This window comes from Gorilla gorilla, chromosome 7 (assembly GCF_029281585.2).
Source record: "Gorilla gorilla gorilla isolate KB3781 chromosome 7, NHGRI_mGorGor1-v2.1_pri, whole genome shotgun sequence".
In the NCBI taxonomy this organism is placed as follows: Eukaryota; Metazoa; Chordata; class Mammalia; order Primates; family Hominidae; genus Gorilla; species Gorilla gorilla.
In genome coordinates this window covers 120,160,363-120,186,465 of record NC_073231.2, presented here as the reverse complement: position 1 = coordinate 120,186,465, position 26,103 = coordinate 120,160,363, and the positions used below count along the sequence as shown (strand labels likewise).

The 26,103-nt window shown below is 34.1% G+C and overlaps 1 long non-coding RNA gene and 1 pseudogene across 2 annotated transcripts; both read left to right on the top strand.

Moving 5' to 3' along the window:
- The first annotated feature begins 5,199 nt into the window (after positions 1-5,199).
- LOC101127288 (protein arginine methyltransferase NDUFAF7, mitochondrial-like) lies at positions 5,200-5,806 on the top strand (annotated as a pseudogene).
- Positions 5,807-12,471: 6,665 nt separating this feature from the next.
- Positions 12,472-25,586, top strand: LOC129524031 (uncharacterized). Of its 2 annotated transcripts, XR_008667674.2 has the most exons (4): positions 12,472-13,038; positions 19,610-19,698; positions 20,962-21,055; positions 25,459-25,586. It is a non-coding gene; the product is annotated as an uncharacterized lncRNA (long non-coding RNA). The 2 variants fall into 2 exon arrangements; XR_008667673.1 differs by lacking the exon at positions 12,472-13,038 and having other exon boundaries at positions 19,467-19,698.
- Positions 25,587-26,103: the final 517 nt, after the last annotated feature.

Below are 26,103 nucleotides of genomic sequence, written 5' to 3'. Positions count from 1 at the left end.
TCTGTCCTCTGTCCCTGTGGGGATCACTGTTTTTCAACGTCATTTGCTGTATAAACTTTCTTGGAAAGATAGTCTGGAACAAAAGCTAATACAAGATATGTCGAAACATCATGGATAATTTTATCTCAAGATTTTATTATACATTCTAATAAAAAATCAAATGTCCACCTTCTTTATGCTCCCTAACTCTAAAATATGTTTACAAAATACTACATGTGGGAAAGTGAGAAGAAAATCCAGTCAAGTTAATTTAAACAATCTTGTTTCCTATTGATCGTGTTTTTCTAATATTACGTTATACATAAAATATTAAAAAGTAGGTGTTTGTGAAAAATACTGCAATTACTTTGCTTTAGAGTTTTTAATTATATTCTTACTTAACACAAATCATGTTTTCTATATTTGACCCTAATTTACCTGAGATCTTGTAAAGCATACCTGCCCCTAAAAATTTATGTAAGCCAATTTTTACTGTCTTCATGCCTATGCCACTGATTTTCAAATTATTCTTCCAGATTTTATTTCAGTTTAGCATAAATGAAATTTAGCTCTAGAGGAAATGGCAAAATATTAAATATTATAATAGAGTATTTTCAAATGAATCTGTGCCATAATAGTCACAATTATAAATTACAACTCTATTACCAAGAAAGAAAGATTAATGAGTTGAATATAGTATTTTATTTAAGATAAGCTAAATTTAATGCTCTCAGTGCTTAGTTCTCTGTGGGTGTGCGTGTGTGGGTATGCATCCACTATCGTTTATCAATTCAAGGCATCAAAATGGGTGTGTTTCATTTCCACATTTGTTTTTCTTTTCACTTTTCTTTTTAAATAAATTTAGTCATGTAGTGAAACTAATTGGTAAGCTCTATTTCAAACTGTATCTAAACTTTTTATGGACTTTTTTTTTTGCTTTGACTTCCTTGTTTTATTTTTAATAAGACTTATTTATTTCCACCTCCTCACAGTGCTTTATGCTTTTTGTTCTCTCTTTATAAAGTCATTGCAAATTATATTTCAAAGTGAGTGTCGTGGTTAAAAATGAATGTAGAAATGAAAATAGTTTCATCTTTTTAATGAATAGCCTCTAGCCCCCAGCTCAGATCACTTTAACACTTGTCTTTATTGTCTCCAAATTCAGCTAACTGATGTTTTTGGTCCTGGATTGCTTCTATTTCTAATCTATGCTCTACACTTTCACTCTTTTTAACAAAGCAGAAATCTCACCTGCCTAGCGTGGCTTATAGGAAATTGAGATTGCCCTAGTTTCACTTTGGATTGCTTGTTTTTAACTATAACACTTTGCAATGATGTCACTTTTATTTCAGACACGCTCCAAACATACTCCTTAAGATTATGGTTTGTTGAACTTCAAAATATAAAGTAATAAAGGTTACTTGTTATTTGGTTTATCATAGTGATATATTTTGGTGATGGTTCAAATGTTAACTTGCAGATTAAAGATAATGGTGAAGGAAATCCTGCAATATGAGGTAAAGCCTTACTGCTTCAAAAGAAATCTAATAAAAAGATGAATGAAGAATACCTATAGATAGATGAAAGAGAAGAGGCGTTTATCTTAGATGAAGATGCATTAACTATTCTGCCAATCCAGGCTTCTGCTAATTATTTCACACATCACTTTATGCTTAATCAAAGGAAATAACCAAAGATGAGAAACTGAACCCAAGTGGAGGCGCTTCAGAGGCAATCCATCTGAGAATTTTGGGAGAAGCTCTTACTTTTCTGTTCATTCGTTGGGCAAGATCAAGAAAGCTCTTGACTTAATATATCATCTGTCCTTGTCTCTTTATTTGAAACTTGAGCCAAAAACTACATAAATGATTATTTTTCTTTTCTTCTCAAATCTCTTATTGTTTTCTGAGGAAAGACTGGCAAACAACACTTCAATAAAATTGCAGATACTTGCTTGTTTCTTGGCCCTAAGTGCACTTCAGGCACAGTTGCTTTCTAGAAAGATGTTGTTAGGGTAATTAATTTAAAGTTTTAAAAATGCCTGCCCCAAATAGTTTTTGGCTTAATTACTTTTATTAGCCATTCCCTGCAGAATGTGACCCACATCACTCAAAATTACTTAACATTGTTTTTAAAAATACAGTAAAAGCTAACTTGATTGTTGTATAGACTACTTTTTTTTTCTTTTTTTCAATACAACCATCCTACACCATTACCATTCTGGACCATGAATAGTTTCTTAAATAAACCATGCTCTGTTATATCTCTTTGATATGGCTCATGTCATTAATTATTTTCTGAAATGTGCTTTTTCTCTTCTCCTTCTGAAAGTATTTACTAACTCTGGAAAGACCTATCCAAATCTAACCTGAACAAAAAATCCTTCTCTAAACCACTAATTCCTGCTTTTCTAGTGTAGAATTAATAAAATAGATCACTTCATTGTGCTTTCATATAATTTTTGTAAGCATTTTCCTATAAGTATGTAAACACTGTTTTATAATTGAATAGTTTTTTGCTTCCTATATCAAAGTTTAACCCTATTAAGCTACGTACTTCAGACCCTAACACTGTAGCCAGCATGTGGTATTAAATAACTCCTAGCTAAATAAAGAGTTGAATGCATGTTGAATCTCAAATGAACTTGTATTTTGCTGACATTTATCATTTTAATATTTCCGAAGTATTTTAAATGGCGTTCCATAAATGCAGACAATCGGGATTTCATATGTGTGCATGATGTTTTAGAGTGGACAATAGGTCTTGATCTAGAAGCAAAACATACAGTCAGGTAGTCTGCATGATACGTGTGGGGTAAGGTTGTAAATACTGGATATGTTCACTAGATGAAATGTAATCTGTCAACATCTCTATTACATAAAACTTTTCATTTACTTCTTACTCCATTGTATGTTGAAGCACACAAACGTCTATATTCTGTTGTTCTCAATGCACTTGGTGCCTTAGGACGAAAATACAGAATGTCTTCCGGTGACAAAGGGACAGGAAGTAACAAATGGACAGGAAGTAACAGAAAAAATTAAATACATCAAGTAATTTTATTTCTTTCTAGTATATTCTCTCTTCTTTTAGCAGTAGACAGTCTTCAACTACAGCAGGAGGAGCCTCAACCAACGAGGACTGATAACAAACTTCTAGGCTGTGTCTCACAAACCTTCAGCAATATGGCAGGCTGCTGTATTGAAGACAAAAATGTAGAAAGAAAACGTCATTGTAATTTTAATGGCAAGAGAATTACAATAAAAAAGGTACATTATGTCAATATTTTCCAAGAATATGAAGTTATTCAACTGCTCTTGTCATATAAGATTTTGAAATTTATAAAATCCTGTAGGCTGGGCTACCTTTGGTCATGTAACTGAATCTGCTCTGCTCTTCAAAACTGCTTTTCAAAAACAGAGTGGAATGTGGCCGGGCGTGGTGGCTCACACCTGTAATCCCAGCACTTTGGGAGGCTGAGGCGGGTGGATCACGAGGTCAGGAGATCGAGACCATCCTGGCTAACACAGTGAAACCCCGTCTCTACTAAAAAACAAAAAATGAGCCGGGTGTGGGGGCGGGCGCCTGTAGTCCCAGCTACTCGGGAGACTGAGGCTGGAGAATGGCGTGAACCCGGGAGGCAGAGCTTGCAGTGAGCCGAGAATGAGCCACTGCACTCCAGCCTGGGCTACAGGGTGAGACTCCATCTCAAAAAAAAAAAAAAAACAAAAAAACAGTGGAATGTTTTAATCTAAAATATTTAGATTTTTAAATACTCTAACATGTACAATACATTTTGTTTATTATAAAGTCACCTTTTAAATGCACATTTTAATTATAACATGTAATCGGCTGTATTTGAGCTTTATTTTCATAGAGCTATATTATGAGCTTTAATCCGTGTTATTCATGTTACCAACTTTTATTCAATGAACTGACAAAAAATTTGGCTTTTAAATCAAATGCCTTAAAATAGAACTTGTGGAAAATACAAAGTTCAATTTATTGACTGTTCACTTGATGAACTGTACAGTTATTCATTGATTTTTTTTCTCAACTCAATGTTATTGATTACATGAAATTTACTGAATCAACTTTTGTCCAAAAGGATCCCAATGAGTCAGCAAATAACTGTTTTGTAATAGAAATTATGTAAAACAGACTTATAAGTATTGAAATGTGGAGTTTGAATTGAATTTATCTAGTATTGGTAACTTTTTTCTCATCTAACGTACTATATATTATTTTTTTACAATCAAAGCTAAGTATTCATTTATAGGCTGGCTAGGCATGGCTGCTGATTTTGATATTATAATCCAATGGTTGTCTATTGAAAGCAAATTTATAACAGTTCCTTTAATATCAGGAGTCTGCAATATAGAGAAAGGGACAGATATTTGCAAATATTTAAAGTAAATCAATGTAATATTTTATTACTTGTGTTATGATTGAGCAAAGTATATCATTGGGAAAAATCAGTAAAAAATACAAAAGATAACTTATTTTAAAAGGAGGGATCTGGAAAATATTATAGAATAATGAAATTTAGGCTCAGTCCTTTAAATTTGACTATTATTTTAATAGGTGGAAATAGAGTATTAATTGGGGAATTCTTGGTGAGGAGAATAGTAAAAGCGTAGATGGAGAAGAAAGTCAAGTTTATGCTATCCATACCACACATGGAGCAGGACTGTATGTAAATATGAACTTATAGGTGTTTTGGAGAGCAACATTTCTTTGCATGATAAAAATTACTTCATAATTTCTTTTAAATATTAATCTTTGATTTAACATTACAACTTTTAAAAGTGAATTTTTTTCCAAATGTTTGGTATTAACTTATAAATTATTTTAATTTATAAATTTCAGCATATTTTAACTGAAATGGAGTGCAGGTGCCTGATCACAGCTCACTGCAGCCTCAAACCCCTGGGCTCGGTCAGTCTCCCAACTTTCCCTCTGGAGTAGCTGGGGCTACAGATGCATACTATCATGCCCAGCTAATATTTCTATTAAATATGCCTTAATTGTCTTACTACCAAAACCTTCCCAAGTAAGTATTAGCTTTATCAATATAAGGGGCCCTTATAGTCTTAAATACTGCAATAACATTATATATTTGTGAAATAAGTGGCTCCATTTTATTCACTTAATTAAAATTTTAATTCGAATCACAATTACAGTAGATTGTCGCAATGGCTGAAGTCACTAGATTAAACAAGCAATCAAGTTGAAGTGTTTCCTGATGCTGGTGTTATCACTGAGGAACTTTCTCAATGCATTGCACTAACTGGAGGTGCTGCAGAGGTTGCTGATTATGGTCATGATGGAACAAAGACAGAGACCTTCAGAGGGTTTTGTGGCCACAAGTTTCATGATGTCTTAATTGCCCCAGGAACAGCGGATCTAAACGCTGATGTGGACTTCAGTTATTTGCAAAGAATGGCACAGGGAAAAGTAGCTCTCTGGGCCCAATTAAACAACCCACATTTTTTGAAAATATGGGTATCGATGTCCAGCTGAAGATTCTTTTAGATAAATCAAATGAGACATCAATGAGGCAGCAATTACTTCAAGGATATGATATGTTAATGAATCCGAAGAAGATGGGAGAAAGATTGAACATTTTTGCCTTGCTACTTCATCAGAGACTTCAAGGTGGAAGGAATCAGATGAATGTGTGTCAGTCAAAACCCTATGCATCTCCTGTAGCTGGATTTAGTGAATTTGTTTGGCAGTGATATATTTCAGCAAGGATATTTTACCCTTCAGTCTGCCCAAGAAATCAAAACAAAGGAAACACATTTCATACATTGCAGGTAAAAAAAGAAACACAAAATACACAAAATATCAAAATGTTGTTTTGATTTATTTTATTCCCTATATTTAACTCTAAATTTCTTTAGGTTAGAAAGACTTTGCCTATGTTGAAGTGCTTTCCCCAGAAAACATTGACCGATAACTTCATAGTTAGTGGAAGTTTCATATGTAATCAGAGACAATCCTCAGCTCTCCATTCTGTACTCCCACCCAGATACATAATGGATTCTTACCTATATTTATGACCACTATAACAGGAACTTCATAACTTATTTATAGGAATTAATCATAAAGCTCATATCTTCAGATCCATATTATGTAATTACTTAAGTATTCTCTACTCAAAGATGTCCAAAAACCCTTGCTGGATATTTAAATAACTAAAGGAATGAATACAATAAGGAATAAAAGATAAAAAAATCATCAAGAAGCCAATATTTAGACATAGATATTTCATATCAACACTTTCCTTCCTCTTTTGTGTTCCATAGTAATGAAAGCCTATTTTGTTCAATGTCTGTTATAAGATTTTGCTTTTCTTTTTACTTATGACTTTTAATATCATCTCAATTGCAATATAGTTATGTTTTTTCTTTCTAGTCCTTTTAATTTTACCAAAGTAGTATACATAGGATTGGTGCTTAATATACGCTGTTATATTGTTCATTATCCGACAATATGAACAAATTTAATGCTTTTTAAAATTGACATTAAATAGTAATAGTTTTCTCCATGGAGATATTGTTTACATTAGGAATAAGTCATAAGTAAGTTAATCATACAGTCTGAAAAGAAGACTGTGACTTGGATTATAGAAATCTGTCAGAATTAACAATAATTTAATGCTTCCAAGAGATGTGGCATTCTACATCATTTTAATTATTCTAATATTTTTGAATTATACAATAAGAATTATGTGAGTATCATTAGAGGAGAAGCAGTTAGACTGTAATAAGATTTAATTCAGTGATTTATATCTACTTTTGTTTCTTGCTGTTTTCGAACAGGCTTTATATTGGCTACATTGCACATCCTGGAAGAAGCTGTTTGATCTTTCAGTTATTTTCAACATCACCACATGACAATTAGTGAAATAAGTTCAGGCTTTTTAAAATAGCAGATGTTGAATATTTATAGAATGTTACTCTGGTTTATTTTATAAAATTTTGTACATGAATTTTAGATTCAAATGTAAAAGAATGTCTGAAATGAGTAATTGCATATGCCAAAGATTTTTTTATATATATTTCAGGGTTATGATTATTGGAAGTCACTTTTTACTTTGATAAATTGGAACTCAATATGATATAAGGCAATTTACCTCAAACGATAAAATCCAAGTGATCATACATAAACGTATCATGTGTTATCAAATAAAACTTCAATAAATACAATGTGGCAGAAACAAAACTTATGTAGATTATCCATCCATAAACTCTTCATTAGCTTGTTTGTAAAGAAAATATGTTTATCCCAAATGACACTATTGCTAAGCTACATGGCGTAGATGAGGAAAATTAAATCCAGAAATCTCTCTCATAAATGTACTCAGAAATATAGCACTTTTGTAACAAGAATTGAATGTTGCTCATTTGTTGTACTCAGCAAAAAAAGAACCATTTATAATTTTACAATAATGCTGTTTTAAATTTCAGGCATTTATTTATTTAAAAAATTAAATTACTAATCAGTGAAAACTATTTTTATGCATATATAAAAAACTAGGTTTTGTAATATCACCTCAAATTTTTATGGTAATACACAATTCATGGTATCTTTTTTCAGTTATTGAAAACATTAAAATTACCTTGCTGTTAATATTAACAGGTGAGAAGAATAACATATTTACTAGATTTAATTTGATATTTTACTGTTAAGCAACATGTCTTTTTATTTTCTAAGTGTTCAACAACAGACTCTCATTCCTCCAATAATATTTTGGCAACAGAAGTATGTTTGAAACTCCCAATATATTAGGATTTATTGAATATTACCTTTTATGGTAAGCATGAAGACAGGTAATTATATTCTTAGGCTTATATTCATAAGGAAGTTGTGAGACTAGTTGGCTTATGTTTATTTGTTATAAATAACAAGTCATTATTTGCTATATAAAGAGTGTAATTAATATCTTATTTAGTGATAGTTTCATTTTTCTCCCACTGGTTTGAATTACACATTCTAATAATTGTCAGTGAGAGGAGCTTTCTAATATCATCTCTCCCTATGAAGTGTATTATTTCATGGCCAAGAGAGTCATACACAGATTTGGCCACATAATTTGTGGGGTTCAATTCAATATGAAAATGTGGGGTCTTTTTTTGCAAATTATTAAGAATTCCAAAATGGCAGCAGCACAGCATTAAACCAAGAGCAGATCCATGTAAGCATGGTGCCCTGTGCAACTGGACAGGTCATAGGTCCATTAAGTCAGCCCCATAGACACACTATGACATAATCAATTGTATTGTAGCATTGGAGAATATGGCCTCCGGGGCCGCATGCCTAGGTTTTAATTCTACATTATCAATTCTTTAACTGTTAGACTTTAGGCAAGTTACTTAAAAGCTCTCTGCCTCAGTGGTTTTACCTTCATTAAATAATGATTATAAGTATGTAATTTATGAGATTATTTTGAGGAATGAATACTATATGTAAAAGGTCAAGGAATAATATCTGACATAAGTAAACTATCAATAATATTAGGTAGTATTAGTTTATACAAAGCAGTTATTTTTAATAAATACAACTAGTGAATCAACTCATGTAGATCATCCTATTCCATGCTATTTCCATGAGATAACATCTTATCTTTGGCACTCTTTTTGTTGCATTTTTTTTTTTGAGGCAATTTATTGCTCTGTCACCCAGGCTAGAGTGTAGTGGCTCAGTCAATTATGGATAACTGCAGCCTCAACCTCCAAGATTCAAGCAATACTCCTCCCTCAGCCCCCGGAGTAGCTGGGACTACAGGCACATGCCACCATGGCCGGCTAATTTTTGCAATTTTGTAGAGACATGCATTTTTGCATGTTGTCCAACTGGTCTCGAACTCCTAGGCTGAAGCCATCCACCTGCCTTGGCCTCCCAAAGTGCTAGGATTATTCCTTGCAATTTTGAAGACTATTATTATGAAAGAAGATCAGAGGATACAACTCTGGTTCCCAAATGTCATTCTCCCAGGTTTATAATACCCTGGCATTTAATTCAAAGGGTAAAGTTAAGATCAATCTATTATCCATCTGATAATTCTGTAAATCCAGTGGACATACAATCTGGATTTTATAAGCCAGGTTTGACTTAATTTTGCCATTTTGAAAATATGATTAACTCCAACCTACCTCTAATGATTAACAACTACCAAAGTTTAAAAATAAAAGCTTAAAAGTTGTGCATTATTAATTTAAAAGAATCACTTTACAACAATTACATACATACTACAAGGACATAACATTTCACCTTCCTTTTAGGATTCCATATGAATATGTTCAAAATTCAGAGAAAAAAGTAGAACACATTTCCTAAGTATTAATTAAGAAAAAAGGTAATCATATTTTTATTACTACAGATGGGAAGAAAATTAACAAGTAATTAAAATTTACAATGCTCCTAGTCCTTTACTTATATAACCTCATTTTATTTTTATATTAGCCCTAAAATATTATTTTAGTTTTATTAATGAGGGAAATGAAGCTAAGAGATGTTAAGTATCCTAGCCACAACCCTATGATCAATAAATAATAGAACTAGGATTCAAACCTGGTATACATAACACCAAATCTATAAGCTTTATTTTTCTTTTCTTTTGTTTTCTTGTTTTTACCCACCATGTTTTACCTACCATTTCAGAGATATAAGAATAATTATGAGAATAATCATTGAAGAAATATAAGCCTTGTTATAATTACCAGGCCAAACACATATATCAAAATCCTGAAAAGTCACTTACCATTTTTCTTTTTATTGTCTTCTTTTTGTGATTTCCGTATAGATTTTTTTTGTAACTATCTTACCGTTTTTTCTCACCAATAAATTCCTCTTAGAGTACAGGTATGTATTTATTTTTTCTTTGCTATAAATATTTCCACTTAAGAGATTCATCCCTGCCAGTCAGCCATTGTGGAAGACACTGTGGTGATTCCTCAAAAACCTAAATACAGAAATACTATTTAACCCAGCAACTCCATTGCCTAGTATGTACCCAAAGGAATATGAATCATTCTATTATAAAGATACACACATGCGCACGTTCATTGAAGCACTTTTGACAACAGCAAATACATAGAATCAACTTAAATATCCATCAATGATAGACTGGCTAAAGAAAATTTGGTACATACATGCCGTGTAATACTACACAGTAATTAAGAAAAATGAGATCATGTTCTTTGCGGGAACATGGATAGAGCTGGAGACCATTATCTCTAACAAACTAGCACAGGAACAGACAACCAATTACCACGTGTTCTCACGCAAATTGGGAGCGAAATGTTGAGACACATAGATACACAGAGGGCAACAATGCACACTGAAGCTTTTTGGAGGGTGGAGGGTGGAGGGTGGGAAGAGCGTCAAGAAAAATAACTAATGCATACTAAGTTTAACACCCGTTTGATGAAATAATCTGTAAAACAAACTCGTGACCAAAGTTTACCTATGTAACAAACCTGCATTTGTATGCCCAAACTTAAAATAAAAGTTAAAAAAAGATAAAATATATTACATTTAAGGCCTTGACTAAATAATACATAACAAAACAGTTTTTGGGTTGAAAAAAAAGTCACAGTAAATGGAATACATTAGATCTTTAATAGCCACTCTAATATGCTTTCTCATATAATGAAAACAAACTGATGAAAATAAAAGTAACATTTGGTTTAAGAAAGTTTGCACATCTGGACACCAGATCAAATTATAAATAAGTCAGTCATTGTAACTAGTAGTCTGAAAAGACAGAAAATGTGGAATCTACAAAATAGAAGTAAAAATCCAAGTTTATATTGTAACTGAAGCTCAGTTTTGTTTATAAACAGTTGCCAAATAATGCCACAGTTGACATATAATTATTTACTGTCACTTTCTAAGTTAAGACTACAAGATAAATACACTATTCACCTATGTTTCTAAATATCAAAAATATTGAATATTCTAATGGTTGAGCCATTAATGGCATAATTTTGGAAACCTAGAATAGCTAATGACTTAGAAAAAAATTCACTAACTACTTATTCTATTTTAGAGTAGTTTCAAGCAGTGAGACTACAAATGATCTCATAAGACACTTTAAGTTTAAAGATTAACTTGGAAAAGGGCAGAGTATCGGCAGTTTTTTACATTTAACCATATTCACAGAGGGCCTAAATTTAACAAGGATTGCCGAGATTTACAAGCAGGGGTTATGTCACGGAGTATCTTATACACCATGCTATAGTATCAAGTTTCATCTTGTAGTGCACAAGTATTTTAACAGATAGTCACTTTGTCAAGAGGCATATATTTTATCTATATTTTGGGAAGTATAATTAAGTTGCTGGTGCCCCAAATTAAAGTTCTTTCCCAAATTATTTGTCCTAAAATGAGCAGCCGAAATTGTTGGAGCACAATGGAACTGCTAAGCATCTAGAAAAAATAAAACACCAAAGACAGCTGGATACATGGCTCTCAAACTTGAGAGTGAGAAGTCATGGAGATATAGATATGGGAATAATTAAAGCTATAGATGTAGGTAGCATTGTGTCCGGAATTGGTGGGTTTTTGGTCTTACTGACTTAGAGAATGAAGCCACGGACCCTGGCGGTGAGTGTTACAGCTCTTAAGGTGGCGCGTCTGGAGTTTGTTCCTTCCGATGTTCGAATGTGTTTGGAGTTTCTTCTGGTGGGTTCGCGGTCTGGCTGGCTAAGGAGTGAGGCTGCAGACCTTCGCAATGAGCGTTTCAGCTCTTAAGGCAGCGCGTCTGGAGTTGTTCGTTCCTCCCGATGGACTCGTGATCTCGCTGGCTTCAGGAGTGAAGCTGCAGACCTTCGCGGTGAGTGTTACAGCTCATAAAAGCAGTGCGGTCCCAAAGAGTGAGTGAGCAGTAGCAAGATTTACTGCAAACAGCGAAAGAACAAAGCTTCCACAGTGTGGAAGGGGACTCTAGCGGGTTGCCACTGCGGGCTCGGGCAGCCTGCTTTTATTCTCTTATCTGGCCCCCACCCACGTCCTGCTGATTGGTAGAGCCCAGTGGTCTGTTTTGACGGGGCACTGATGGGTGCGTTTACAATCCCTGAGCTAGATACAAAGTTTCTCCACGTCCCCATCAGATTAGTTAGATACAGAGTATGGACACAAAGGTTCTCCAAGGCCCCACCAGAGCAGCTAGATACAGAGTGTGGATTGGTGCATTCACAAACCCTGAGCTAGACACAGGGTGCTGATTGGTGTGTTTACAAACCTTGAGCTAGATACAGAGTGCCGATTGGTGTATTTACAATCCCTGAGCTAGACATAAAGGTTCTCCACGTCCCCACCAGACTCAGGATCCCAGCTGGCTTCGCCCAGTGGATCCCGCACCAGGGCTGCAGGTGGAGCTGCCTACCAGTCCGGCGCCGGGCGCCCGCAATCCTCAGCTCTTGGGTGGTCGATGGGACTGGGCACCGTGGAGCGGGGGGTGGCGCTCATCGGGGAGGCTCTGGCCGCACAGGAGCCCATGGAGGGGGCGGGAGGCTCAGGCATGGCGGGCTGCAGGTCCCGAGCCCTGCCCCGCGGGAAAGCAGCTAAGGCCCTGTGAGAAATCGAGCGCAGCGCCGGTGGGCCGGCACTGCTGGGGGACCCAGTACACCCTCCGCAGCCGCTGGCCCAGGTGCTAACCCCCTCATTTCCCGGGCGGCAGGGCCGGCCGGCTGCTCCCAGTGCGGGGCCCGCCAAGCCCACGCCCACCCGGAACTCCAGCTGGCCTGTAAGCGCCGGGCGCAGCCCCGGTTCCCGCTGGCGCCTCTCCCTCAACACCTCCCTGCAAGCTGAGGGAGCCGGCTCTGGCCTTGGCCAGCCCAGGAAGGGACTCCCACAGTACAGCAGTGGGCTGAAGGGCTCCTCAAGTGCCCCCAAAGTGGAAGCCCAGGCAGAGAAGGCGCCAAGAGCCAGCGAGGGCTGTGAGGACTGCCAGCACGCTGTCACCTCTCAGCATTTGCCCAAGGAGAGTGGGCTATGCGGAAGGAAAGAGAGAACTAGAAAGGATTATCTTGATTATTTATAGAAAAGGTAAGGAAATTGTCATCTTTGAAGTGGAATCTCAAATACTTTGAAGCTAACTAGATAAGGTTGTTGTCCCATTAGAAAACATATTAAGATGAAATGAATGGCATACAGTGAAAAATAATGCAGAGATTTAAAGTAGCTTAAAGATTGAAAAGGTCAATGGAGATCTTGGAGGACAACATTAATTTGTGTTTTGGGATGCAAACAGACAACAGTCAGTTGAAGGGTGAAAGAAAGAAATAAAATACACGTAGCAAACAAGCATAGACAACTCAAGAAGCTTGAGTGGGAAGAAAAAGAGTTAAGGGTCAAGGAGAGGAAGAAAAGGAGAAAGAGAAGAGGAAGAAAGGAGGGAGGAAGAGAAAGAGAATGAGAAAGAGAGACTGAATGGAACAGATGTGATATGATACACAAGTAAAGAAAATATCACTGTACCAGAGGCAAAAGGAGACCATTTCCGTTATAAGACCTGAGAGAATCAATGATGGGTGTCATTGTTTTTGGGGTCTAAGAGAAAAATAAATCAATCTAGAATGACACTATTTTATGTAAATCAGAAATGGCTTAATGGCTTATTTTTTTTAAGCAGGAGGAAAAACAATTACTACAGGCACAAATAGAAAAGTTAATATGATTTGGAATCTATCTCTGCCTAAAAGTAGATCTTGCGCTATTTTCTTGGTTTAGCTTTTTAAAAATCCATGCTCTTAACCAGTACCCTCAGATAACTCTATTTATATTGTCATTTAACCTGATATGTACTGTGTTTAGTAGCTAAACAGTATATTGTTAGTTTTTTAGTTTACAGATGAAGAAACTGAAACAATGATAGGTTAAGTGAGTTGTCAAGGTCACACATTTACTAAATAATAAAGCTATAATTTGAACTTCTTCCAAAGAAGATGGGCATGAACCACAGCTTAACTTAAAATACCTCTTTAATGGCTTTATTTAAACAAAATCATCATAAAAGATACTTTCCATCTTCTAAAATTTTCCATAGATACACAAGAAAATATATTACAAGAGAAGCGATATATTTGTAAAACAACAAAATGTAAATATGAATGATGATGCTAGAAGTGTTTCAGAAAGGAACTAACTTCAGAGAATGAGAGAGCATGTCTTAAGCTAGTTATCTAAAGAGTGTCTGACTATAAGATTTAACTTAAATTCCCTCTGAATTATGGAAATAGCGGAATAAAACTGGACTTAAAGCTGAATCTTCTTGTTTGCCTCAGACCAAAACTTTTCTTTCTAGTTGAAAGTGTAGATGTAAAACGTGAGACAGTTTCAGAGGTTCTGAGAAATTACAGGTAAATGGGCTATTTAACTCAAAATTGAATTCAATTCTTGGAAAAATAGAACTGAATTCACTTGCCAGCGGAACAAACTGTCTTGTAGACCATGTCATTCCAAAATCAATTCTAAAGCTTTTTTTATATCTGAACATGTAAAAGTTCTTATCATTTTGTTTTGTTTCGTCTTGTTTTTACTATCCTATTCATTAATATCCCTTCATGTATTATAGGAAAAGTCACTATTAATTATAAAATCCAAATTTCTCCACTATATAAAATACAGTTCTTAGGATTAATCTAACACACAACACAGGATAATGGATTTTTGAAGAGACTTTCTGAAATTTCTGTGAACTTTATAGCAATCAGTAGTATAATTGTACCAGATGATAACTTCTATATTAGGAACTCAGTTACAGATGCACCAGAGACAAGAAACTATTATTAAGTGCCTGACATATGACTCAGAGAATGGGCTTAGGTAAATATGAAAGAGAAACACTTCTATAACGTTGAATAATATTTTAAAAATTCAGAAGCTTCTCGTTCAATTATTTGTGCTCTAACTCTTATTTGTTGAAGTTTTCTCTAGTGTGATGCTCCTGCATATTATTTCTATTGTTAACTGGTAGCTTGGGTAGCTGTCATTTATAGCGGAGTGAAATGATAAAATTACATACTAAATGCAAGTACCATTTGAGTATAACAACTCTAATTGGAAAGATGAAGAGCGACTTCCCTGCAGCTCTGAAAATTACTTGGTATAATGTAAAAGGTGAATAAAACCTTTAAAGTCTCCTGGAAAACAAAGGTCAAGTTGTGTCCTTAGTAAATCTTAGACACCTTGCTGAGTACCTGGAACTCAGTGGTTGTATGCCAATTTAGGTTTATTGAAGGAAGAAAGCATAGCTGACATGTATTTGTAACCTATTGTGTAATAGGAATAAGGGAGACATTTTATGTTCTTAAAATATATAATTGTGGCCTTCTAGTTTCAGCTCTGACATTTAAAGAGCTTGGAAGTCATGACTTCTATCTTTAAAACAAGATGAATTGGAAAAACTTAAAATCGATTAATTTTCTTTGACCAACAGAGAACTGAATTTGCAAGGCAAACTTTTAATCCAATATCTGGGGTGATAGATAACTCCAGAGAGTCATGGCCAACATCTACTTACCTGGAACAGAAGCTTCTACAGCAATAAACTGGTAAAAAAAAAAATAAATAAAAATAAAGTGTATCAAAATTTGTATGGTGTAGAAAAAACAATGCTTAGGAAAAATTTATTGAAGTAAATTAATATATTAGAAAATATGGTAGATCTACAATCAATAACCCAAGTCTCTAAGAAACTAGAAAATAAAGACTGAGTTAGGCAGTCAGAAAGTAGAATAAAATTAAAATTAATATTAGAGAAATATCAAGAATATTGAAATACAAAACAAATAAAATGAAACCAAAATCTTGTTCTTTAAAACAAAGGATAAATGCTTGAGGGGATGGACACCCCATTCTCCATAATGTGATGATTACATAATGCATGTATGTATCAAAACATCTCATGTATCTCATAAATATATATTTCAACTATGTACTCACAAAAATAAAAATTAAAATTAAAAAAAATTTAAAGCTTTTTCTTTAAGAAGATTGATATGATTCAAAAACCTCTATCCAGGCTAATCAAGAAAAAAAGAGAGATGACCCAAATTACAACATCAGAGTGAGATGGGTCCATCACTACCAACTGTCGGGCAGTAAAATTTAAATAAAAGATACAACAAACATCTCAAAGGCACCAATTTTCTGCCTTAGGTAAAATGAAACAATTTCTTAAAAGACTACCAAAAATGAAAAATGGAGAAATAATGCTTGAATATTTCAAAATATATTAAACAAATTAAATAATTACAAATTTTCTAAAAGAGAGAGCACTAGACATATGGTTTTACTAGAGAATTTTAACAAACATTTAAAGAAAAATAATACCAATTTTTACAAAATCTCCCAGAAAGTAGAAACAGAGGGAAGTTCTAATCTTTACATAATTTAATAGAATATCTCCAGAATCTGTTTGTAGAAAACTACAAAATATGGTGAAAAAAATCAACAAATAATTAAATAAATGGAGAAATATTCCATGTTCACGGATTGAAAGATTTGATATTATTAAAATGTCACTTCTTTCCAGCTTGGTCTGTGCATTTCATGCAATCGTAATCAAAATCCCAGCAAACTATTATTGATGTTAATAAAAAGGTTCTAAAGTTTATATAGAAAGGCAAAATGCCTAGAATAGCTACGCAATATTGCTCAAAAATATAAAAGCACTCACACTACTCAATTTCTACATTAATTACAGTTATAAGAATCAAAACAGGATATTGACAAAAGAATAGAAACATAGGTAAATTGGACAAAATTGATTTCCAGCAATAAACCAATAAAATACAATCAATTAATTTTTGACAATGATTGAAAGCCAATTTAATTAAGAAAGAATAGACTATAACAAATGTTTCTGGAACAATGGGATATCCATGTGCAAAAAGGAAAAATAAATACCTGTGCAAAGACCCAACACATTTTATATTCTTAATAATTGTATCAAAATGGCTCATAGACCTAAATGTAAAACATAAAAGTATAATACTTATAAAATAAAACGTAAGGGAAAATCTATACGACCTTGGTTTTGGTGACAAGTTTTTCAATGCAACACCAAAAGAACAATCCTGAGAGAAAAAAAAAGAAAAAAATTGATAAGTTGGACTTTGTTGAAATTAATAACTATGTTTCCCTGAAATGCACTGTAAAGAGAAAGGAAAACCTAGCATCAGGAGGCTCCAATTAAAGCAAGTGTTGGAGGATCCAATTAAAGCAACAAGTTAAAAATAAAGGAGTTAAGCCTTTATTCATATACTGTGATGGCATAAGCAGGAGTCTAAAACCAAACTGTCTCATCTCTCCCATGGAAGGGCACACAGGTGGAGGGGTTTCTGTTGCACAGAGAGGTGGATCATTTCCCTGTTGAGGAAGCCGCAAACAATAGAGTCAGGCAGCTTTATAGACCCTGGTGTCAGGGGCAGGATGAGGAGGAAGAGCTAGGAGTGACAAATTACTGGGTGCTGAGTCAAAGTGGGAAAAAAAGCATATCTTGAAGTTTTCCCACCTTCTCCTCCTCCAGGAGGTCTCAGCAGAGATACTGGAAGAAGATCTCTCTGTCCTAGACCTCAGATAAAGAGATCTAGGAATGAAGGCACTAGGAATTTGAATACCGTAAGAGCCTGACCAGTCAAGAGGCCCTGAGTTCTCAACTGCAACTACCTTCAGAGACTGTAATGAACTGTCTGTGTACCCAGTCTGGTGTGTGGGAGTGCAGTTTATTCCCATGAGTCCTGCCAGGTAAAGCCTTTGTAGTTGCCTGTGGTCAGGTCTAAAAAATCACATATAGGTTTTGAACCAGGAGTTAATCTCCTCAACTAGACACAGTCATTTTTTTTTCAAAATGACTTGTATCTAAAATACACCAAGAACACCTAAAACTAAACAATAAAAAATACACAAAGAACACCTAAAACTAAACAAATGACACAATTACAAAATAGGCAAAAGATCTAAATAGACACCTCAGGTAAGAGGATACACAGATGAAAAGATGATCAACATTATTTGCTATTTGAAATGCAAATTCAATCCGTAAGGTATAACATCACACCTATTAGAATAGCTAAAGTAAAAATAAATAAACTATATCAACTGCAGTAGATTCAGAACTACTAGTGCTCCGTTCGTTGCTGGTGGGGATGTAAACTGCTACATTCACTTTTGGAAATGGTTTGACAGTTTATTTCAAAGCTGAACATAGGCTTATTTTACAATCAGGCCGTTGTGATCCTAGTTACTTAACCAGTGACTTGAAAAATTGTCCCCACACAAATCTTTATGTAGACATTAACAACAGCTTTATACATCATCACAATAAACTGGAAACAACCAATATATTCTTAAATATGGAACAGAAAAATATATTGTATAATATTATTCAGCAATAAATAGATATAACCCATCAAGCTATTCAAAGTCATGATGAATCTTAAATGAATATTGCTAAATGAAGAAAGGCATTCTGTAAAGACTATCTACTACATGATTGCAATTTATCGGCAAAATTGTAGAAACTATAAAGAAAGCAGTGTTTGTCAAGGGTTTGGGCAGAGGTTGAATTCATGAAGCACATGCATTTTCTTAGGGCGTTGAAATTATTCTGTATAACATCTGTATAATAATGGTGGATTCATACTACTTTGCAGTTGTCAAAACCTATTGCACTTGCAGCACAGGACATGAAAGCTGATATATGCAAATTATTAAGAAATAGGAAGTCAAGGAATCCCAGGATGAAATGTTGAGTGTGATAAAAGAATCTAACTGTATTTACCAATGTATGAAGCAACCTACCTGAAGGCAATGCACAAATGGTGCTGACCTAAGTAACTTTGGAGAAGGGTGGATTCTGTAAGACTGAAGGCTATGTAATCTTTACATAAACTCTGCACTGTACGAGTTCATATCTTGTCCCGACAGGGCATATGTTAACAATCCTGTACATGTACATTTGAATTGAATAATTGAGTAAATTGTATACTTGGTACATCCACTTTGGAAAATGGTTTTACAGTTTCTTTCAAAGCTGAACAGAGTCTTCTTATACAATGCAGGTTTCTCACTTTTACAGTGGAAGGTAACAAACCAGCAAGATGAGACTACTAGAATGATATATGTGGTATTCATTTAGAGTTGGAGAAATCGGTATTAATTCATGTTTCATCTTATGTAAATTTAGATAGATGATAGATAATGTGTAGTGTATACATGAGTTAGTGTTTGCGTATGTATTTCCTTACTTTGTCAGTTAAGAGAGCCTAGAAACATTGACTTTCTTGTAACAATAGCACACCTAGCACCCAGATTTTTGTTTAACATTTATTTTAGGTTTGGGAAGGTTTGCTGTATAGGTAAATTCCATGTCACAGGGGTTTGGTGTACAAATTATTTTGTCACCCAGTAATAAGCATAGTGCCCAATAGGTAGTTTCTCGATCCTCATCCTCCTCTCGCTCTTCACCCTCAAGCAGGCCTCTGTGTCTGTTGTTCCCTTCTTTGTGTCCATGTGTACTCAGTATTTAAGCTCCGACTTAAAACTGAAAACACTTTAAAGAAATTGAGAACACATCTAAATCTTGATTTCTGATGTTATTCTCCAATACAAGGTACAAGTGCTCCATGGAGAAAATGGTGATTCAGCGCCTGAGCCATGAAATATACAAGATGAGCCTGGAGAATCCTGCAGTTCTAGAAAGTAAGAAAGTATTTAAAAAAATCAAAACAAAAACCGAACCGAAACAAAAACCTTCACACAATAATGGTGGTATATCAAAGGCACATAGAAACAAAGGGAAAGGGTTCCCAATGATAAAAACTATCACAATTTGAGTAGCAAAATGAATAGTGTCATAATAGATTATTTCCCAAAGTGTAAAATTAATGGTGTAAAATATGTTTATAGTATTGTAAATAAATAATTGAGTAAATACATATATGTGGAGAAAATAAATATCTCATCAAGAAAAATACCAGTCACGTTAGGTAGAAACTCATATTCAGGTGGTGGTTGTAATGCCTTCCCTTTAAAGTGGGCTGCACACAGTGACTTTCTTCCAAAGAGTACAAGATAAAAAGATGGGAAAATAATAACTTTCCAGTGAAGAAAACTAAGAAACACTATCTCAACAGCTGATAGATCAACAGCATCAGCGATCAATCATGTTGACAGTATATATCTGATATGATGGAATGAAAATGTCATTTTACCTCCATGATCTTCCTTAAAAAAAAAAAATACGTAAAAAGTCAGTTTAAACATGAGAAGGTATCCATAAAGGGTATTCTCCAAATACATGACTGGTCGTCCTCAAAACTGTCAAAGTTATCAAAAACAAGAATGTCTAAAAAAGTGTTGTGGCCAATCCTAAAGAGAAAAATAACTAAATATAATATGGCATTCTAGGTGGGATCCTGGAAAATACAAATGGCATTAGGTAAAAACTAAGGAAATGTGAATATAGTATGGACTTTCATTAATAATAATGTATCAATATTTGTTTATTAATTATAATAAATCATATTAATTTAAAATGCTAATAATAAGGAAACTGGGTGTTGAGCATATGAGAGCTCTCTGCAGTATCTCTGCCAATTTTCTGTGAATTAAAAAAAAATTTTAAACTTAAAAACATAGTAAATGTTTTAAAAATGGTCTGAGAAACCCAGTGTGGTAGGTACAACACTTATTTTAAAAGAAAAGTCTAAATTTCATCAATATTAACAGTAACTCAATTTGCCCCAAGAGTAAAACATAGCATTAGAAATTTTATTTAATATTTCTGATTACAATTTTTTTTTTGTCTTTTTAAAAAATGAAATAGGGTTTTGAAACATTATCCAAGCTCAAGCCTACCCCAGCCTGCTCCAAAATATATCATGGAAATTATAATTGAAGTTTTTAAGGGGTGGTAACTTTCCTCCAAAAGGAAGCATAAAGTTACATCTTGTGTTTTTTCAGGGTGCTCCTTGACATCCTATGAAAGAATGTCCTTGAAGAAAGATGCTAAAATGTTCAACGATTTTTTTAAAGCAGAAAGTCTGAAGTAGCTGCGGTGAGTGACAGCTGAACACAAATTTCTGACTACTAGAAGAGGAGTCATGTTAACAGTACATAAATATTCACAGAGATGGTATCTTTAAATATAACTTGCAAATAATCTGACAGTAAAAATGTATTTTTATGCTACCCAGTGGAATTAAAGTGAACTTTTCTTCTTTCCATTTTCTTTGATGAATTTTAACAAAGTTGCTCCCAATTTCAGCATGTGCACATTGGTTTATGTTTTCAAAGAAAAATGTTGTTAGTTTCAATTGGCTTTATATTGATGTTTACCAGGTGATTAAATTTCTGATATATTTTTAAATCACAAAATATTTTATTTATCCTTTACATCTTAACATAAATACTTCTGAATCCAGTGACATTGGTTAAATAGTAATATGTAAAAAATCCACTAAATTATAACACTGTATGTGGAATATTGTACATCAATGGTATAGTAAGCATGAAATATTATCAATAGTTTTACTCTATTACTTTCCTCATTAATACAACACGTCTGAAACAACTGATACCTCTACATTTTGTTTTTAAAATTACAAGTCAAAGGCCAGGCGCAGTGGCTCTCGCCTGTAATCCCAGCACTTTGGGAGGCCGAGGTGGGTGGATCATGAGGTCAGGAGTTCGAGACCAGCCTGGCCAATATGGTGAAACCCCGTCTCCACTAAAAATACAAAAATTAGCTGGGCATTGTGGCACGTGCCTGTAGTCCCATCTACTCAGGAGGCTGAGGCAGAAGAGTTACCTGACCCGGGAGGTGGAGGTTGCAGTGAGCCGAGATCGCGCCACTGCACTCCAGCCTGGGCGACAGAGCTAGACTCTGTCTCAAAAAAAAAAAAAAAAATTACAAGTCAAAAAGTGATTTTTTTTTTTTTTCAGGGCAAGGTAGAATAACAGGGATGGGATATGGGATATACTCTACTGCTTGAAAGAGTCAAATATTCTGGAAAAATAATAAAAGAATAAACCTTTAGTTTTCAGACTTTAGATATTAAGAATTGCAAGAGAGATTTCCTGAAAAAGAGGAAAGAAATGGTCTTATGATCCCCCAGCATACTAACTGCAATGTGGTTTGACGCTGCAGTACAGGAAGATAAAATAAAGTTGGAGCCCAGGAATCTTCCTAGTTCGGGAGGCATAAAGAGTTTGCAGGAAAACACACTAGAAGAAAGAGGGAGAGAGAGAGATCCAGATGTCTCTGTCAAGATTTTACTTGAAGACTAAGCAGCATATGAGTGTATATAAAAAAAAAAAAATGCCAGAGAAAGCACCACCCAAACAAAGCAGAAAAAATAATCCCCAATGCTAATAAAAATGGGATAATATTTTCTATTCTTATTTGGAAGGATATTGACTCAGTAGTGGCAAAAATAAATTAGCAACAGATTGTTAGGTTATTGGGTCCTGTGTACAAAGACTAGAATAAGCCTTAGAGGAAACAAACTATTTCCAAGAAATTTATCTGTGTCTTAGAACAAAGCTCAATAACATTTTTGTGAATACACAAATATATGGGAGCTAGCAGGATAAAGGTAAAAAATTCACAGTATATAAACTCTAGTCAAAATTAACCAGGCATTCAAAAAGCATAGAAATCTGATTACTAATTGGGAGAATAATAAACCAAATCACACGTAGAAATAATATGATAGATTCAGTAGACAAAGACATTGAAATTATTTTTGTCAATCAAATTTATCAATCAACGAGGTATATAAAAATTGATGCTATTAATAAATATAGAAAATATAAAAAAGGTTCAAATTTAACTTCCAAACATAAAAAAGAAAGCTCTGAAAAACACAATCTATGAAATAAAAGATTAGAAACTGCAGAAAACCAAGCAAAACATAAAACTATATTAATTAACTTAAAGTCCAACAATAGAAACTATATAAGTAAAATATGGATTAAAAAGGGTCTTAAAAGTAGTAAATAGCTTATGTGAATTATGGGACATGTTTAAGTGATCAAATACATGCAAATTTGGGTCTAGACGGATAATAAGAGAGGCAGAAAAATATTTGCGAAAAAATGATGGGAATGTTTCCATGTTTTATTAAAACACATCAACCAACGGAGCCAAGAAGTTCAGCAAAGCCCAAGTACTAGAAATATGAAGAAAACTACATCAAGTCATATAAAAGTTAAGTTCCTTAAAGCCAGTGATAAATAGAAAATGTTAATAAAGATAAGAATTATCAACAAAATAAAAAATAGAAAAACAATAAATCGAATCAATGAATCAAAAGTTGTTTTTTTAAGAAAATCAAGTGTTAATATAACCTGACAAAGTGAATCAGAAAAGTGAAAGTATTCTAACCTTTGAGAATTAGCATGTCATCATATTTAACAGACTCACAGAAGGGAAATACTATGATAATTTCAATAAATGCAGAAAAAAACGTTTGATAAATCCAAAAATTCATCCCTGATAAATACTCTCATCAATCTAGGAATCATTCGGAAGTTCCTCAATCTAAAAAAGGGCATTTCAGAGAAACCTCTTGCTGACATCATAGTTTATCGTAAACTAAACATTTCCCCTTTAATGGTAGCAGAAAGTCAAGGTCATCTGCTCTTACAACTTCTATTCATCGTTATAATGGAAGCTCTAGTCTGTGTAATAAATGCAAGAAAAATACAAAAGACATTCAGATTACAGAGGAAGAAGTAAAACTATCACAATGACGTTATCATACATGTAGAAAATCCTATAATTTACATAAAGACCTAGAACTAATTAATTTGGTCACAAGATACAAAATCCATAAAATTCCATTCTACTTTTATATTCAAAAACAATAATCAGAATTAAAATAAAATATCATTTTCTATAATATACAAGTATAATTTTATTAGTGCTTAAACCATGAAAAATGTGAAAGACCTGTATATTAAAAACTACAAAAATTTAACTGACACAAATACAAGAGACAAAAATCAGTGGAGAGATGAACTGTGTTTATGAATCCAAGGACTCAATATTAGGAAAATTTTAATACTCCTGAAATTGATCAACAAAATTTTAACACAAACTCATTTGAAATTATAGTAGGCTTGTTTGAAAACATTCATAGGTTAATTTGAATGAAAATGTAAAAGAGTTAGAATTGCCAAAACAGAATTAAAAGTAAAAATAAATTTGAACGGTATATCCCATCTGACCTCAAGACTTACCGTGAAGCTACAGTGTATTCAAGACAGTATGGCATTGGTGTGAAGACAGTTCAATGGACCAGAATGGACTGTACATAAATAGTCTCATATATTTCACTGATTTTCATCAAAGGTACAAAGGAATTTAATGGACATAAGATAATGCTGCTTCACAGGAACAGGTAGATATCCATTTGTCAACAAAAATAAACTTCAATCCATACCTCACATCGTATATAAAGTTAACTCAAAATGACAATTGTCCCAAAATATAAAAATGAAAATTCTTAAATTACTAGAAGAAAGGAGAGGAGAAATTCTTTATGAATGCGTTCCAAGCAAATATTTCTTATAGATGGCATCAAAATTATGATTCATGAAAAAGAAAAGTTAAAAATTTTGACTTTATCAAAATTAGCAATTTTTTTCTTCTATTAAGATTTTTCAGGGAATGAAAATACAATACACAGTCTTGGAGAATATATTTAAAATTTCATGACTGATACAAGACATGTATCTATAATATATAAAAAAGTTTTCAAAATCCAATTATAAGAAAAAGGCTGGGCACAGTGGCTTACACCTGTAATCCCAGGACTTTAGGAGGCCAACGCGGGTGGATAACTTGAGGGCAGGAGTTTGAGACCAGCATGGCCAACATGGTGAAACCCACCCTGTCTCTATTAAAAATACAAAAAAAAAAAATATATATATATAGCTGGGCGTGGTGGTGCACGCCTGTAATCCCAGCTACCGGAGAGGCTGAGGCACAAGAATTGCTTGAACCTGGTAGATGGAGGTTGCAGTGAGCCGGGATCGCACCACTGCACTCCAGTGTGGGTGGCAGAGTGAGACTCCATCTCAACGAAAAAAAAAAAAAAATTATAAGAAAGAAACAATACTTTTTTTAAAAAAGGGTAAAAATTGCTAAAGGCATTTCACAAACTAAAATACACAAAGGATAAAATAGCACATGAAAACATGGTTAAACATCATTAGTAACTAAGGAACTGGAAACGAAAGCACATTGAGATACTACTACGCATCCTGTAGAATATCTGAAGTTAGAGAGAACAAGGCCAAGTGCTGGAGAACTGGAACTCTCACTCTCTGATGCTGGACATGTAATATGACACAAATACTTTGAAGAATAGCATGGCGGTTTCTTTTTCTGTTTCCTTTTTTTTTTTCAGCTACAGCTAAAAATATATTTTTTTCTTTCATTTTTTATTTTAGGTTCAGTGGGTACATGTGCAGGTTTGTTACATGGATGAATTGCATCACTGAGGTTTGGAGTACAAATGTTTGTGTCACCCAGTAGTGAGCATAGTAACCAACAGGTAATTTTTCAACCCTTGTCCTCTTCCCACGCTCCCCCTTCTGGAAGTCCCCAGTGACCAGTGTCTATTGTTTCCATTTTTATGTCTATGTGTAAACTAAACTCAATGTTTAGCTCCCACTTATAAGTGAGAACATGTAGTATTTGGTTTTCTGTTCCTGTGTTAATTTGCTTAGGATAATGGCCTTTAGCTGCATCCATGTTGCTGCAAAGACATGACTTTGTTCATTTTTATGGCTGCATAGTATCCTATGGTGGATGTGTACCATGTTTTCTTTATCCAGTCCAACACTGATATACATCTAGGTAGATTCCATGTCTTCCCTATTGTCAATAGTGCTGTAATGAACATTCAAGTGCACATGTCTTTTTGAAAAAACAATTTATTTTCCTTTGGGTATATACCCAGCAATGGGGTTGCTGGGTTGAACAGTAGTTCTGTTTTTTTAGTTATTTGAGAAATCTCAAAACTGCTTTCCACAGTTGCTGAACTAATTTACATTCCCACTGACAGTGTGAAAGCATTTCCTTTACTCTGAAAC